We start from the raw sequence: 11,638 nt of genomic DNA, 5'->3' as shown, positions 1-11,638 counted from the left end.
CTCTCTTAGGAAAGCTTTCTTGTAATTTCTTTAAGGAGTCTTCAGGAATAGTATTCCAGACTCCTTGAGAGACATTCTAAAGCTATTCTTGGGATGTTGTAAGTTAAGATGAAGTCCAGGCTCTGAGGAGATCAATTTAAAAGTTCCTTTTACTGCATAAACAGTGTGTTTGGGGTAATTATCATGCTGAAAAAAAAACTGTTGCCAATTAGGCATTTTCCAGATCACATCGAAAGGTGGATCAAAGTCTAAAGACACCCAAACACCACTGGCACAGTTTTTTTTTTTTTTTTTCTAAAATTTTATTTTTGCATTTAAATTAAACATAACATGCTTATACAAAATCAACCAAGAACAATTACTGTTTTTAACATTTGTGAACTTATAAGCATGAAAGGAAAAAAAAGAAAGGAAAAAAGAAGAAAAAGAAGAGGAAGAAAAAAAATAAAATAAAAAAAATAAAATAAAATAAAATAATTCACGCGGAGTGTGAGGCATGAATTATGATCAGTTCTTTTTTTAAGAATTCTAGAAATGGTTGCCAAATCATACAAAAACTCGCCAGTTTCCCCTCTCTATCAAATCTTATCTGCTCCACCCTGGCCACAGACACCATCTCATTAAGAACAAACTGTGTAAACAAGGGCGTACTGAAATTTTATCTCTCACACACATCGTTGAGTGCGTCTTCTAGCGTAGCTTCTGATTGGGCAGACCAACGTTTCACCTCCCTCATGGTTACTTCTTCCCTCCGTCTTCCCTCCCTCTTTTGTTTATGCTAGGGAATGAGGAAGATGGTGTTGTGGTCAGACTTCCCAAAAGCCGGGTGTGAGACAGCTTTGTTGCCCTGCTTGTATGGCGTGTAGCAGTGTTAGATTTGTGTCACATTTTGGGTCCACTCTTCACAAATTCATACAGTCTTCTTCAGCACACTGAAACAAATAGCCTTCAAATCCTGAAGGTTCTGTGGCTCCCACCTATACCACTGAGTTTCTTCAATCCTGCTCTCCAAGGCAGATGCTTAGATCCACTGGTAGTCGTCTTATGACTATTCATAGGGCTGGGTATCGTCACTGATTTCTAGAAGTGATTCGATTCCGATTCACAAGGTCCTGATTCGATTCGGGTGGTTTTGCCTCAGACAGTCAGAAATATTATAATTCTGATCATTTGTCAATACATATCTATAAAAAGACAGCTGACACTTGAGACTTTATCAAAGGTGTAAGCACCACAGCAGATGCCTTTGTGTCAAAGTAACTGAGCATAAAACACAGAAAAACATGAAGGAGATTTTCCTGGCCTGGCTTTCTATAGCAGATAACCACCTTAAAAATATTCTGCCGAAGAACAAAAACTGAAGAAAACCATGAATCAACATAAACATTAATGACATAAGAAGACTTTATGGACAGGAGAGGAATTTTATTTTTATTTCAACCTTGTGTTCATTCGAGTCCCATCCACCCATTTCCATGTCCCCTCTGTCTCTGAGTCAGTCAGTCCAATCCACAAACGCTTCTTGAACTGGTTCACAAAGTTCTTTTCCAGAAAGAAAGAAATGAAATGTACACATGCAGAACTTAAAGTGATGCATCAGTGTATCCTCTGTTTTAGTCTTTGTTCTACACACATTTGTATTAGGTTTGCACACACACACCTGTTCCTCTCGGTTCTTAATAATCATTAGGTCTGAACCTTTTTGAAGACAGTCTTGTCTGCTTTCTTGCCAGGATTTCTGCTCTGAAGAAACTTGGTACAAACTATCACTGAAGGCCACCCAATTTTCGCTGCAATCTGTTTAAGAAAAACAGAATAATGGATTGGATTTATATAGCGCTTTTCAAGGCACCCAAAGCGCTTTACAATTCCATTATCCATTATTCATTCACTCTCAGATTCACAGACTGCTGGAGGCAAGCTACAGTTTAATAGAATAAGAATAATAATTTGTGCTTGCTTTGTGATAGGTAGCATACATAAAATAAGTAACGAGCCTTTAAAGGCGGCTCATAACTGGGAGAAGAAATCAGTGGTACAAATTCAAAGCACTTCAATTAATATATACGGTGGCCCCTAGAGACAAAACACATGCAAACTCCAAAACACATGCAAACTCCAAAACACTTGCAAACTCCAAAACACTTGCAAATTCCAAAACACAACGGAAGTGCTCCAGGAAGCTAGGGGCAGTGTTGAGCTTTTGTTACCTAGTAACTACACAAGCCAGGAAGTACCAATGACCGGATTTGGGCTGTATCCCAATTCAGGGTCTGCAGCCTTAAAGGCCACATTTTAAGGCCGATTACGTCACAGCGACACGATGAAGGCTGTCCCAATTCAAAGGCTGCTCGAAATGCGGCCCTCAAATGCGTCCTTAATTTCCCTGAATTTTAAGGATGGGTCGGTGTAGCCTTCATGGCCCAACATATCCCAGACTTCATAGTGCGGTGGTGGTGTGGATAATTTTGCCGAGAAAAACGGCGGAAGCGGAGCCACCGAAGAGTAAACTTTCAGAAGTAAGTACTGAATATTATGTCACTTATTTATGCGCAAATGTTTTTATAATGAAGAACATTAAAACATTACTGTTGGCCGCATGTCGGGAAAGTTATGTGACATTAGCGATTTTTGTACTAACTTGGTTTTAAAGCCTTTACTTCAAAATATATGCCGTTCAATAGTTGACTTTAATCTTACAGAGAATGTGATGATTTTATGGATAATTAAAGTCAGTCATATATCCACAAACACAACAAGCTAAAAGTCAGTGATGCTGCTTGGTTTGCAGTCCTGAATATCACGGCACAAGCAGGATTCACTGCACTGTTAATGTTAGCTATGTTATATTGCTGCCTCTGTTCGGTGGTGTCGAGCCAAACGGACTTTAACGTGTGTTTGAACGAGCTGACGGTTCACTCGTTAAGCTGAAAGAAAGATGCTTTAATCACAGGAGTCACACATGTGTCCACTGTACCATCTGGGAACTCTTCTTGTTTCGTAATAACACAATCCTCCTTCTTTTGTGCTGTTTTGTAGCAGTGTATACACCTGAGACTGTCATCTGTCTGTCTGTCCTGCACTCTCTCTCTTTTTCTTTCTCTCTGATTGTGTAATAAAAGTATGAACATTCATTAATAAGTCACACTTGTGTTTGAATCCTGCAGCTTATCACACATTTGATTTCCATGTGTGACAACTGCAAGTGTCCAGAGTGAGGACAGACTGAGGGACCCACTGCTGCACATCATCTGTGAGGCTTTGCACCCCTGATGATCCACCAGGACAAACTCAGCAGTGTGTGAGGAAGAGGAAGAGCCAGCAGCAGCTGACAGATGGAGAGAATAGACAGACTGTTCCCTGTTTTTGAAGGACTGCTAGGAAAGTTTAACATAACTAATTGTCTGTCCTGAATCAGTCTTATTAGGTAATGTTCAAATAATTTGATCATTCCAGTGTTTTCAGTGTGGGAGAAAGTACTCAGGGCCTTCAAGTTACACACTATGAAAGGCAGCAACAAGTTTAATATTCAGAAACCTAAAGTATGTATCAGCAGCAGAATGGAGCTAAAAATAAATGTTTGTTTCAGTTCTATGAAGCTTTGAGTATTTTGGATTAGTAGCACTGCTGTGTTTGTTGCATCATATTGCTGTAATTGTTTATATGCTTTATATATTCTGAGGTAAGTTGATCTATAGTGTTACATCACATTCTATAAGGATGTTATGTGTTTGTAGACTTTCTGCCCAGTTTGACCCATTTAGCAGAAGTCAGCCTGTTTAAGGCTCTGATATCTATTCTGTATGACTTAAAGCAGTTATGACATGGTATGATTTTCTCACCCAATAAAGGAATATTCAATATATCAGTCTACTCTACATTTTATCAGAAACAGTTATCACAGCTTGTACATTTTCTTTTTATAAATATATGTAAGCAATGAGCCAAATTTAGTAATGCCAACATACTGAAGGAACAACATTTGTCTCTTATATATGATACACCTATATATGCACTGTCAAAGATACTTGTCTTTGAGTGAAGATTTAAGGTGATAGGACTTATAAATAACTGCAACTTGAATCTGTACTGAGGCTCAGTATTTGACACAGAGTTCATGTTCACTGCTGTAATAGCCAATAATGATTAATATAATAACTATAATATTGGCCATATTATATTTACATTACCAAAGTGATATGACTTTAGTCTCATGAACAACATTAGCTAATTGTTATTTACTAACTAATCTTAAATGACTGTTCAGTACAGAAATGAAGCCCAAAAATCATGTTTTACTGTCCTGTGGTCTCAGCCTCAGATACTTATCAAATCACACAAAGCTCTTGTAGAAACAAACAAACAAATGAACAAAATATGTTCTCCTTCATTTCTGTCAAACAAAGTTGTATGACACAATCCAGCGGTTAGTATCATGGTTGCTAGGCAACCTGGGAAGCGCGACGGAGACTACACTGTCCCATACAGACACACTTGCCGTTTATTTTGCAAATCGAGCTCAACACTGCCCCTAGCGTCCTGGAGCACTTCCATTGTGTTCTGGAATTGGCATGTGTTTTGGATTTTGCAAGTGTTTTGGATTTTGCAAGTATTTTGGAGTTTGCAAGTGTTTTGGAGTTTGCATGTGTTTTGGAGCTTGCAAGTGTTTTGGAGTTTGCATGTGTTTTGGAGCTTGCATGTGTTTTGGAGTTTGCAAGTGTTTTGGAGTTTGCATGTGTTTTGTCTCTAGGGGCCACCGTATATATTAATTGAAGTGCTTTGAATTTGTACCACTGATTTCTTCTCCCAGTTATGAGCCGCCTTTAAAGGCTCGTTACTTATTTTATGTATGCTACCTATCACAAAGCAAGCACAAATTATTATTCTTATTCTATTAAACTGTAGCTTGCCTCCAGCAGTCTGTGAATCTGAGAGTGAATGAATAATGGATAATGGAATTGTAAAGCGCTTTGGGTGCCTTGAAAAGCGCTATATAAATCCAATCCATTATTCTGTTTTTCTTAAACAGATTGCAGAGAAAATTGGGTGGCCTTCAGTGATAGTTTGTACCAAGTTTCTTCAGAGCAGAAATCCTGGCAAGAAAGCAGACAAGACTGTCTTCAAAAAGGTTCAGACCTGATGATTATTAAGAACCGAGAGGAACAGGTGTGTGTGTGCAAACCTAATACAAATGTGTGTAGAACAAAGACTAAAACAGAGGATTTTTGGATTTTGGATTTTGCAAGTGTTTTGGAGTTTGTACGTGCTTTGTCTCTAGGGGCCACCGTAAATATATACTGCACATATATGTACACATAAGCGCATATATATATATATATATATATATATACACACACACACACACACACACACACACACACACACACACACACACACACACACAGAGGAAGAGAGAGAGAGAGCATAAACCCTGCAAACATAGAGAGAACATGATGCAAACTCCACACACTCCACACAAACCCAGGATTCTTGCCTCACCATGCTTTTTAAAAAGCTAAATTTGTTAAAATGTTACAGAGCCAAAAATGCTGTTAGAGATAAATCGGCCATCAAGCATTAAGATATAATTACACTGAAGCTTTCTCTGAAGGTCATCTCTGTTTGTGGTCATGTCTTCCAATCTTTTCTGGAGCTGGTCTCTCTCTTTAACCAGATTGTTGTGACTGGCCTGTAATTGGTCTTGTTTGGTTGTCAAGTTGTTGAAAATGTTCTCTAAATGCTTTCTCTCGCCGGTCACATTGTCAACAGGCTGGTGTAGCACCGCTTTCTCCATTTCCCAATGAGATTTGCTTTGGGTGGCTGTGGTGGACACATCATCATGAAATAAATGCATCACCTTTGAGGATTTTAGCATGCTAATTACATTTCTTTTGTACTCACAAAGACAAACCACATTTATGAGTCCAATCAGGAGGAAAACACACAGCAGACCCAGAAGAATCACAGCAGCTCTGCAGGAACTCTTCTTTACAAATTCAGCACCTGAAGATAGAAGTCAGTATTTGTTATATGTCTAAACATTTTATTATAACACCAATTTGTAGGCTTTCGGGTTAGGGTTTTTCCCGCTGTAAGCATCCACTGGGGTAACGGGGGTGTTGGGGCTTAACAGGTTCTCATTACTTTATTATTATAGCACTATGTCTGTGAAGGTTCTCAGTCATCCAGGTCATCGTAGTCAAAGGAGCTTGCAAATTATAGCACTAGAGATTATAGCACTGGGAATAAGGGAAGGATTATGGATGAGCACCATGATGAAAACTTGTGGCAGTATATATACAGTATTCTGAAAAAGGTATAAAATGTAACTGGTCGTTGTCTCGTCGTTACTGTCATAAATGGTAAATGGCCTGTATTTGTATAGCGCTTTTACTAGTCCCGCCTAGGGACCCCAAAGCGCTTTACACACCCAGTCATCCACCCATTCACACACTGGTGGAGGGAAGCTACAGTTGTAGACTGACAGAAGCGAGGCAGCCATATCGCGCCATCGGCCCTTCTGGCCAACACCAGTAGGCGGTAGGTAAAGGAAGTGTCTTGCCCAAGGACACAACGACCGAGACTGTCCGAGCCGGGGCTCGAACCGGCAACCTTCCGATTACAAGGCGAACTCCCAACTCTTGAGTCACGGTCGCCCGTGGCCCGTCTACACCTTCTCCATGCTGTGTCTCCTGCTCCGTGTTCAGGAGAACTTCTACTTCCCAGTCCTGCTCTCCTAGTCTATGCTTCCTAGATTTAGTTTCCTAAGTTTAGTTAGTTCCAGTTTGAGATTCTTGGTTTGTTTTGGTAAAGTTTACTTCTGACAAAGGATGTTCCAGCAAATAAAGCTGTGCTTTCAGATAACTTCCTGTTTCTCAATCCTGCATTTGAGTCCACATCCTGCCTGCACACAGCGGTAGCCTTGACACATAACACTTGTTTAATCAGCTACTATCTCGCCTATAGACTTTTTAATGTCTACAGTCTCAGATCAACACACTATCAGTGCCCTCCGGCACTATTAGCAGCAGGAGCAGCAGTAACCCCTTAACTGCAACATTGCACCCCATCACGTAAAACATAGGCTACTTTTGCACATTCAGACGTCTCTGCATGGCCCTGTGCATCAGAGCCACTTCTGCCAACAATTGCCAATTTAGGCCCAGTTACAGACACGTGGGTAGATCACACCCTGTGTCCACGTGGGGTTCGGCCTTGCAAATTCTGGTTGGTTGGTTTTAAAAAATTAGGCGAGGAAAAAAAATCTACTTTTTCTGTGTTCCAGCCTCAGTAACTTTGACACAGTAACATCTGCTGTAATATTTATCCAATGAAATCTCAGAAGTGTTAGCTTTATTTTGATACCAAGATTGTTTAGACGGGGTTTGTAATTGTAGAGAAATACTCCGTTCATTTTGGTCATGTCTTTTTTGAGCAGGAAATGACAGTGGTATGTGAGATTCGAATGACAACAAGGTTGAAAGGAAAATTAAATTCCTCTCTTGTTCAGAAATTCTTGTTATGTCATGTACATTAACTAGCTTAATTTGATTAATATCTTGGTAATGAAAGTATAAATACTGACTGAACTGTTGAGTTTAACTCTTATAATATTACCTCTTTTTCAGCTACTGGAATAATGGTGAGCTAAATGATGAGAAAAAAGACAACTGTGGACAGATAGATACTTACAACTCTTACAACAGCTGGAATGATGCAACATCAACATCTGATAATTTGTTTTGTTGTCAGTGACACAAATGCTGTTAGTCACAAAGTATTTGATTGCATTATTATTTCTCTTCTAAACTCCTTCCAGTCAGGCAAATGCCGGCAATGGCGTAAAATTAAACCAACATTGAAACTAATACAAACATTATTAAACAATAAAAACTAAACTGAAAAAAACCCCACTCATTCTGGAAAATCAGCTAAGAGGAAACCAGGATTAAACAAAAATGTATGTCTCAATCAAAATTAACAGCCAAAAAAGATTTCAAAACCACAGTAACTCTCTGAAATTGGTCTTTTGTTTTCTCCAGACAATTTGTATGAAATTCTCTGTTCTATTTTTAGTTTGGTTTATGCACAAAACCTCAGCAACATGTACATTGTAATATCTATAGATATGTTTGTGTTCTTTACCTGAGGGTGTAGGTCCGGTTGGGTCACGTTGGTTCACATACATGATTTTTATTTGTATTGCAGGTTAAGTTGGGTATTTAAGTCTCTGAGGTGATCAGTGCTTTTTGAGAGTCTCTGAAGTTGTGTGTAGTAGCTCTGACCTATGTGAAAATACAAGCGGTTCTCTATTTAACAGGAAACCGAGGGTCCATTTCCTATACATTTCCTATGCAAACACACACACACACAAAAAAAATTCCCCACACACCCCTGCGGGCGGTCTATCATTCAAGCTCAGGTCTTCTACCACAGGCCTGGGAGCTTGACGGTCCTGCACAGTATCTTAGCTGTTCCTAGGAGTGCACTCTTCTGGACAGAGATTTTTTTTCCTGGGATCTGCTGGACCCACTCACTTAGCTTGGGAGTCACTGCACCTAGTGCTCCGATTACCACTAGGACCACTGTTACCTTCACCCTCCACATCTTCTCGAGCTCTTCTCTGAGCCCTTGGTATTTCTCGAGCTTCTCGTGTTCCTTCTTCCTAAAGTTACTATCATTCGGAAATGCTCCATATATCCCTACGGGCATCTTCTTCTGTTTGTCCACCACCTCTATGTCCAGTTGGTTAGCCATTTAGCCATCACCATTTTGTCCGTCTGTGTCTGGAAGTCCCACAGGATCTTAGCTCGCTTATTATCAGCTTATTATCCCGGCAGGGTACCTGATCACGGGTAGGGCGTAGGTGTTGATACCCCGGATCTTGTTCATACCATTCAGCTGACTCCTCAGGACTTGCCTGACTCTCTGCAGGTACTTGGTGGTTGCAGTTTTCCTGGCAGCCTCTTTGTGGTTCCCATTTGCCTGTGGGATCCCCAGGTACTTGTAGTTGTCCTATATGTCTGAAATACTGCCTTCTGGTAGTTCGATCCCCTCAGTTCTGACTACCTTCCCTCTCTTTGTTATCATCCAACTACATTTCTCCAGTCCGAATGACATTCCGATGTCATTGCTGTATATCCTGGTTGTGTGGATCAGTGAATCGATGTCTCATTTACTCTTGTCAAACAGCTTGATGTCATCCATGTACAGGAGGTGGATGACAACTGTTTCCTTCCGTAGTTGGTATCCGTAGCCAGTCTTGTCAATGATCTCACTGAGGGGGTTCAGGCCAATGCAGAACAGCAGTGGAGACAGAGCATCTCCTTGGTAGATCCCGCACTTGATGGTGACTTGTGCTATGGGCTTGGCTTGAAGTTGGCCTCTAGTGTAGTCCTCCACATCCCCATTGAGTTCCCGATGAAGGCTCTTAGGGTCCTGTTGATCTTGTACAGATCTAGGCATTCCAGTATCCAGCTGTGGGGCATTGAGTCATAGGCCTTCTTGTAGAAAATCCAGGCAGAGCACAGGTTGGTCAGCTTGGTCTTGCAGTATCGCCTGATTGCTTGTTCTACCAGTAGCTGGTGTTTTGCACCTCTGGTATTTTTGCCAATCCCTTTCTGTGCCCCACTCATGTATTGAACCATATGTCTGTCCATCTTAGCCGCTATGATGCCTGACAGGAGCTTCCATGTGGTACCGAGGCAGGTTATTGTTTGGTAGTTGGATGGGGTCGGCCCCTTGTGGGGGTCCTTGAGGATCAGGACTGTCCAGCCTTCGGTTTACCATTCCGGGTGTCTCTCGTCAACTAGTAGCTGGTTCATTTGTGCTGCCAGACGCTCATGGAGTGCAGTCAGCTTCTTCAGCCAGGAGGTGTGAACCATGTCATGGCCTGGTGCTGTCCAACTCTTCATATTGGAGACCCTTGAATGTCTGCCACTGTGATGGTTACTGGACCCTGTTCAGAGAGGTTGCTGTGGTCTGCCCTCAGCCCTCCAATAGCCACTGAGCATTGCCATTATGGGTTGTGTCCTTCTCCCATATGCTCTTCCAGTATTGCTCCATCTCCAGCCTTGGTAGTGCTGTTCTCATGTTGTTCTCCTGCCACTGAGAGTACACCTTGGCTGATTCTGTAGAGAACAGCTGGATTATTCTCCTGCCTTCAATCTCTCTGGTGTACCTCTTTAAGCGGCTGGCCAAGGCTGTGAGCCATTGCTTGGCAGTTTTCAAGGCCTCAAGTATGGACAGCTTGCTGTACTTCTCAGGCACCTTCTTTGTCGCACCTTTCTGCAGCTCTGACAGTTGGCTAACCTCCCTCTGTGCTACTTTGTTCTTCCAGTATTGCTCCGTCTCTAGCCTTGGTGGTGCTTTTCTCATATTTTTCCCCTGTCACTGAGAGAACTTCATTAAACAATTCAGAGAGTTCACATAGATCAGACTGACTGACTCAGAAGAAGAGGGGACCTGGAAGTGGGTGAACGGGACTTTACTGAACAGAAGGTTCATAAATTCTCTTTATAATTTAAAGTTATAATCACTAATAATGTGTCAATATTGACCAATCATGACCAGTCATAAAACTGTTCCACAAAGTAGTTGCATTTTGCAGAAGTAATGTTGGTCATGTTGTATAAACAGTTTAAAGATGAGTGTAGCTGAAATGCATTCACAAATCAATAAATATGTTTTTATCATAGTAAGTAATTACTCAACCTTCAGTGAATTGTATTCTGTGATTGAATGTTTCGTGATATGTTGCAGCATCTGCAGGTATACAGAGACTTGAGTTCAGTGTATCGGACAATATCTAAGATTTAAACAGTTAATCATTATCATTATTCATATTTAATCATATCATATTTAATCAATATTTTATCGTTATTTACTGATGCAGGTTGAACTTCAAGCTACAGCTAATTTGAGGACCTCGTTCCTGTTTGTTCATAAGTTGTTGATATGCATCTCTGATTTCTTGTTAAAAGCTGATTCTTTAGTTTCAGATGGCACAATGGAGAGCTCAACAGCTACAATGGCCGAGATGAAGACTTTGGAGAAATGAAGATCGTTAAAGATGAAAACAAATGGAAAAAACTTATGGATCTGTGAAAAGATTGTGGATCTGTAATTGGCTGTTGCACTAGTCTTTTAAGCCACAGGGAAAACGGCTTATCATTATGCATGCAAGTTCAAACACACATGGACTTAAACCTTTATTAATGCACAACTAATAACAGGAAATATGTTGCTTTGCCACGTTTCCTGTTTTTGTGAACATCTCCCTTCACAGCAACCAACAAGAGTTAGCAGCACTGTGACATTTCTTTTACAAAGAAGGACAAATCAGGGACTTTGCTGTGTATTAATAAATTACTGCAACAGTGAAAACTGCTCAAGTGTGTAAAAAGAAAACTTCTGACTATGTAAAAGTAACAGACAGCAAATATCCGACTGAACTTTATTTCTCTGTAAGACAGTATTAGCGTACTACTACCTACTAAATAATAACAATTGTAACTATATTTTGTTGCCAAGACAACAATGTGGCAGGCAGAGTACTTTGATGTGTTACTCATTAAGTAAACTTCTTGCTGTGGTTAGCACTGTAACCTCAGTTAAATTTGGCAAAGCCGTTCTGAAT

Source organism: Simochromis diagramma, unplaced genomic scaffold (genome assembly GCF_900408965.1).
Source record: "Simochromis diagramma unplaced genomic scaffold, fSimDia1.1 OVJJ01000747.1, whole genome shotgun sequence".
Classification (NCBI taxonomy): Eukaryota; Metazoa; Chordata; class Actinopteri; order Cichliformes; family Cichlidae; genus Simochromis; species Simochromis diagramma.
This window is presented reverse-complemented; position numbering follows the sequence as displayed.